General features: G+C 44.4%; 1 long non-coding RNA gene across 1 annotated transcript; it reads left to right on the forward strand.

The window, feature by feature from the left end:
* The first annotated feature begins 893 nt into the window (after positions 1–893).
* LOC123966423 lies at positions 894–1,685 on the forward strand. The gene is made up of 3 exons (XR_006823979.1): positions 894–1,032; positions 1,149–1,206; positions 1,351–1,685. It is a non-coding gene; the product is annotated as an uncharacterized LOC123966423 (long non-coding RNA).
* The last annotated feature ends 5,076 nt before the right edge of the window (positions 1,686–6,761 follow it).

A 6,761-nucleotide genomic window follows, 5' to 3' on the forward strand; every position in this document is an offset into this window, starting at 1 on the left:
TAAAATCCTTAACCCACATAAAACTTAAGTTAAAAAGTTAAGTTAAATAAAAAGGATATAAAAAATGTAACAAAAGTGTGGATTAAAACTGGATAAGAGTCCGGTTTAAGATGGAGCTTCTGACAGGTGGCTACAGACGCCAACGCATGCGCAGAGTGCAAATTACGTCAGCGATCTTGTAGTATGTAGGTTTCTTCCCAATACACTGACAGTAAACCTACACACAACTAGCAGGACAAATACTGGGACTATTGAGACCTCATGTCTGCTTCGGCTAAACTTTAAACAGCATTTTGCAGAGACAGGAGAGGTGACTACAGGGACCAATGATTCTTTCAGCGCTCATGCTTTTTGTGACGTGCTGTGATTTTGGTTGTTTGGTGTTTTTTGCTGTGCTTACCGCTTTAATGGATTAGGAGTAATTCACCATGTAAATGTCTGTATTTTCACTCAGTGTCATAGTCACTACACATTTTCTCTCTTACCATGTTGGGAACCTGCAGCACAGCTTATTAAGTGGAGCAGATGGATCAGATAAATAATGACTAGCTATTTTATGTTATAACTGTTCTATTTCTATATATGTTCTCCTCCAGATGCTCCTAAGCTTCCCTCTGTGTCAGTGAGTCCCTCTGCTGAGATAGTGGAGGGCAGTTTGACTCTGACCTGTAGCAGTGATGCTAACCCAGCAGCTAATTATACCTGGTACAAGGAGAATGAAGACTCACCAAAAGCATCAGGACAGAACTTCACCATCACTGACTTCAGAGCTGAACACAGTGGGATTTATTACTGTGAAGCCCAGAACAGAAGAGGACGTCATAACTCCACCTTACATCTGATTTTTGTGGCAGGCACGTTTCTCCTTGCCACTAATTGGCTGATTAATAGAGCATCACCTGGCAAACTGATCCAGCACAGTTTATCTAATAACTTTCTATCTCCATTTCTAGAGAAATCATCAGTGATAAGAATTATCAAGTTGATTCTGGTGGTTGTGATGCCAATTGCTCTACTTCTGTTTTGTCTGAGGTGAAACTATAAGAATGAATCAGTTCCATCACTGACATTTACTATGAATATTTACTTTCATAGTTTTGGAGTTATCAATTAAACTTTTTATTTATTTGTTTTTTGATTCAATTCAGGAAGAAGAAAACTCTGAGCTCCACTGCTGAACCAAATGAACAGATAGAGACTATAGAGGTGAGAAAGCTGTTGGGCCACAGTGACAAAACTTACTCTGGGTTATAATTTGCTGGCTTATACATTCATTTTAAAATAAAACCTAATTGCTCTAATTCCATTTATGAAGGCTTTAACTCTGATCTTGTTTTCCCTTCCCGTCAGTTGATGTCTGGTCCTGATTGTACCAACGCCTCAGCCTTGAACCAAAACTGTATGTGACTTTCTTCAGATGGAATCAAACCAGAGGGGACTCACCTGGATCGGAACAAAGAAAAGCCACTGAAGTAGTCCAGTGTAGAACGAGGGAAGGTGGAGGAAGTGGATACATTTACCTTCAAGGAACGTTTTCATTTTTAGTTTTTATTAGCAGCAGCATATATTTTTACCTGTGCAGGTACATTACATACGCTCAGTATTTAACTCAGTATGTAAAATATTATTTAAAGTTTTAATGTAATAAATAGTTTTTAAGAAATACTGGTTGCCCTTTCACGTCACACCTGTCCTGGTAATGAAAGCCAATAAAGTCTGTTCAAAACAAACACATTGAACAGGACATATCTCACAGCATGTACTGTCTGTATTTAAACACTGAAATCAAACAGAAGCCCAGCTCTGTCACACTTTGCAAGTGTTTCATTTTCAAATTGTTGCAGCCAGCTTCCACAACAACTCTGCAGTTTGATCATCATTTCAGTTTCCTCTCACTGATGTAGAGGGTGACAGTGTGCAGGAAGTTTTAGATTTCAGCTTTAAACAAACTGCTTGTGTTTATTATTCAGAACAAAGTTTGTATTTATCAGTAATCAACAAAAATACAATTTCTCAAATGTTTGTAGGGGTCAGGGTAATTTCTTTGGTTTAAAAAAACAGTTTCAAAAATACACCTATCAGCCGTAATGTTATGACCACTTACAGGTGATGCGAATAACACCGATTATCTCGTTACCATGGCACCTGTCAGTGGGTGTGATATATCAGGCAGCAGGTAAACACTGTGTCTCATAGTTGATGTGCTACAAGCAGGAAAAATTGGCTGTGTAACGCCTCGTGTCTCTGAACAGTGCTGCTGAAAATGACATGATGTGGACGAGTTTCTTAAGTGTTAAATATATATATAATATAATGGCGGTTTTATTCGTCCGCTTTATTATACACTGTACTTAGACTTTACAAATTCTAACTTTTTGTGTCATGATTATACATAAGATCAATCCAGGTTGTTGAGGGACTTTCCTTGCTCTGTAACGTCACAAAACATTAACAATGACTTTGATGTGTCATTATCACACTGTCTGAGGCCAAACCATTCTGAGTTACAGTACTTTGTATGAGATCATTAGAATAAGAAATCCAATTGTATGGTCTGGCTTAGTGTTTATAGATGTGACCTCTTTTTTGAACATGTATTTCTTATGTGGGGACTAGGCCTGAAGGTTAATCATCAAGTTCACCTTGTCAGCTTTTGTATTTGACCTGTGAGATCTCTTAATACAGTCTCCAGACTCTACAGGCATCAATGCAACACATTCTTTTCATGTCTGAAAGTTTTCTTCTTGTAGATGTTAATTAGTCATTACAAACTGAATAAGAGCTGCATGTTATCATCACAAACACTGAGTATTGGGAATGTATTCTTTGTATCCAATGGATTTTTGTTATTTTAAGTAATAAGAACTATATTTTGCATCCATATTTTTATAATTTGATAGTTCAAAGATCCTGCACACCTGTATGGGTATGTAAGGCCTTCAATGAATAATAAAGTCTCTACTACTGACTGACAGTTGATGATTAGCTGCCACAGCTTCACTAAGGACCTATTTCCTCGTTTCTTCTTTCCTTGCATGTTTTCCTTGCGACAACTTCCACCAGCTTTGTGTCAAGGCCTGCCCCTACTCTCCCCCTACTCTGTCTCCGATTGGCAACAAGAACAATCCAATCAGAGCTGTCAGAAAGCTGGTGGGGGGGGAATGACGCTTTCTTCGCGTCTCTCCATGCATCTAACATGGAAAAAACTGAGACGCAATGAAAAGATGCACAAGATCAGAATCAGAATCAGAACCAGTTTTATTCCCCAGGTATGTGTACACATCTGAGGAATTTGACTTTGGATTGTACATTGCTCACAATTTGCTTACTCATAAAATAATACAATAACAGAATAATAAAATCAGACACAGGCTACAGTATAGAGAACACAGATATACACACTATAAACAGATACAAAAACAGTATAGACACATTGACAAATAGTGCAGTGAGCAGAGTGCAAAGGATCCAGGAGTAAACTTGTTATTATCATTAATTATGTACATGTCGGAAGTGGGTTTGATATGCAGGTACACATACATGCATACATGTACACAGTGCGATGGAGTACAGTGCAAAGGATGCTGGAATAAATAAGTACATATTTTGTGCAAGTATTATGAACGTGAGGAAGCTGGGTGCACAGGAATTGTTCTGACACTATGAGTCAGAAATCAGCTGTTCATCTGAGTGATGGCTTGTGGGAAGAAACTGTTCCTGAGTCTGTTGGTTTTGGTGTAGCGCCTACCAGAGGGGAGAAGTTGGAACAGCTTGTGTCCGGGGTGAGATGGATCTGCAGTGATGTTTCCTGCCCATTTCTTGACTCTGGAAATGTATAAATCCTGAATGGGGGGCAGGTTGGCACCGATGATCTTTTCTGCAGTCCTGACTCTCCGTTGTAGTCTGCCCCTGTCCTTTTTGGTGGCAGATCCAAACCAGACAGTGATGGAGGTGGTGCAGAGGACAGACTGGATGATGGCTGTGTAGAAGTGGATCAGCAGCTCCGTAGGCAGGTTGAGCTTCCTGAGCTGGCGCATCCTCTGCTGGGCCTTCTTGATGATGGTGTCAGTGTTGGGTTTTCTTTGTCCAATTAGCCACCACCCTTTTCCTGTCTACGTGACTACTGTCACATAGCTTGATCATTCTTTTGGGCCAGAGATTCAGTTGTGCCAGAGATGTCCTTGTTTGGCCATTTCCTTTCCCCTTGCTGACCCTTCTCTTCCAATGACTCATAGTCATAAGACCGTTACACCCATCTCAGTATTTCACAGTCAACTCAACATTTCTCAACATGTTCCTTCACTTCTCTTATTCTTTACACACACACATTTTAATCAATACTATAGAAATCATGATCTTCTTCATTTCATTTTTTAGTTAATCATATTCTTTTCATTTCTTAGTTGATTACATTACGGTTGTTACATCAATACACTACATGTGGTACTTCTACACAATCAGTTGGAAAGTACCTGTACCTACAGTTCCATTGCTGTAGTGAGCCATTGTTTGGTTATCATAGAGCGCTGGGATCTCAACCTATTTTAGTCCAATATTTAGATGTCTGTTGTTGTTTGAAGAAAGCTCCAGTCCTACAAGCAGTGTGTCTTACCTGAAGAAGAAGTCTACCAGCATGTCCGGCAACCAGAAGTACCGAAGGTGTGTTTTTCCTTGCCCTTGGTACATCACGGATGGAGATTCTCATGAGATGTGTGTCTCATGTTTGGGGATGGAGCACGCCCGGGCAGCTCTCGAGGGGGCTGCCTGTGGCCATTGTGAAGCCCTTTCCGTGCGGGTACTGAGGTCCCGCATGGCTCTCTTTTCCGAGGATGGCCGGATGTGTTCTCCCCGAGGTGTGGGCCCTGCGGCCGCTGAGGCAGCCCGGCGGCTTCACTCATGTTGTTCACAGCGTGATCTGTCGGAGGATTTCGGGACAGCTGAGGCTTTTTCCCGACCTTCATCCGCTGGCTCCGACGCTTCCTTTCGGGAGCCCGTTCTCGGCTTCTCCCACTCGCTGTTTGGATCCGGAGACGCTGTAGCAACGTGCTCAGCGTAGTGGACGATGACTTCCAGATGTCGGGGCGGCGTCATCTGCTGGAGGTGGTGACTAGAGCCGTGGCTAAGCTCAACATTAACTGGCCACAGGAGGAGCAGACACCACAGGCTAGTGGTAAGCTTGATGAAAGGTTTCTTAAGCACCACGTGCCACCTCCACGCCAGTCTCTGCCATTCTTTCCTGATTTACATGATGAACTGAGTAAATCATGGGGCAGACCCTTCTCTACACGGCTCAGGGAAGAGGTCCTGAAGACCGGGGTAGGGGAGTCTTTTCTCCCCTACAGTTCAAAACCCGCCCTCCAAAATTCAACGGGGTGGTTTGGACTGTGGTCCGCCTGGAGCAAGGTCCGGTGTTGGGACACGAAGTTCTTACTCTGCTGAGGAAAGGGGCCGTGGAACGTGTTTCCCCCCCAGACAGAGACGCCGGGTTCTACAGCCGGTACTTCATAGTCCCCAAGAAGGACGGATCTGGTCGAATCGAATGGTTGGTTCTAACCGGTCTCTGAGGAGATTCAGGTTCAAGATGCTCACCATCCCCGCCATCGTGACGCACATCTAATCCGAGGATTGGTTCGTCACGATAGACCTAAAGGACGCCTATTTCCACGTCTCCATCCGTCCTTCTCACAGGAAGTTCCTGAGGTTCGCCTTCGGGGGTGTGGCTTACCAGTATCGGGTTCTTCCATTCGGCCTGGCAATTTCCCCTCACACATTCACCAAGTGTATGGATGCAGCACTGGCCCCGCTGAGGCTCCAGGGCATCCAGATTTTCAACTACATCAACGACTGGCTCATCCTAGCCCAGTCTCGAAAGTTGCCGGTTCGGCATTGAGATGTCGTTCTGGCTTATCTGTTGCGTTTAGGGCTAAGGCTCAACGCAAAGAAGAGTGTGCTGGCGCCCACCCAACGGACTACGTTCTTAGGGGTAGTATGGGATTCGACAACGATGTGGGCACAATTGTCTCCCGCACGTGTTGACACCATATTGGCTGCCGTGAAAGGGGTGAAGTTAGGCCACGCCATCACTATAAAACACTTTCAACGAGTGTTGGGTCTCCTGGCGGCTGCGACTCGGTCCAAGGTTCCCACTTGGGATCTGGTGGTGGTTCTTGGGGCATTGGCTGAGGCCCCCTTCGAACCCCTGGAGTCAGCTGAGGCTAAGCACTTGACCCTCAAGATGGCCTTTCTCCTTGTTATCACCTCTCTGAGGAGGGTGGGGGATCTCCAAGCGCTTTCGGTTCCCCGCAAAGCCTGGAGTTTGCCCCGGGGAATATTAGGGCTATCCTGCACCCTCGTCCAGGATACATCCCTAAAGTGCCTTCTTGTGCAGCAGGGTCCACAGTGCTGCAGGCATTTCATTGCCTCTTTGCAGGATGTTTGTGTAGTGGCTGGCTGGACCACTCCGCACACATTCATTTGATTTTAAAGTCTTGACCTTCCTTCGGCACCTGGCACCTGGTTTTCGGCACGGTTTAGTAGGTATCTCGTTCCCGACGCAGTTCGAGATCCCTCGAAGGGGAACGTCTAGGGTTACGTATGTAACCCTGGTCCCCCGAGAAGGGGAACGAGACACTGCGTCGGCCCGCCGCACCTCTCTCCCCGCCTGAAGCGCCTGCTTCATAGTTTAAGCTAATGATGAGTGTGTACAGGTGTGCTTTATACTCCTCCGGTTATTCCGTCACACCTTACCGTTCTAGCAACAA

This window comes from Micropterus dolomieu, unplaced genomic scaffold, assembly GCF_021292245.1.
Source record: "Micropterus dolomieu isolate WLL.071019.BEF.003 ecotype Adirondacks unplaced genomic scaffold, ASM2129224v1 contig_13397, whole genome shotgun sequence".
NCBI classification, from domain to species: Eukaryota; Metazoa; Chordata; class Actinopteri; order Centrarchiformes; family Centrarchidae; genus Micropterus; species Micropterus dolomieu.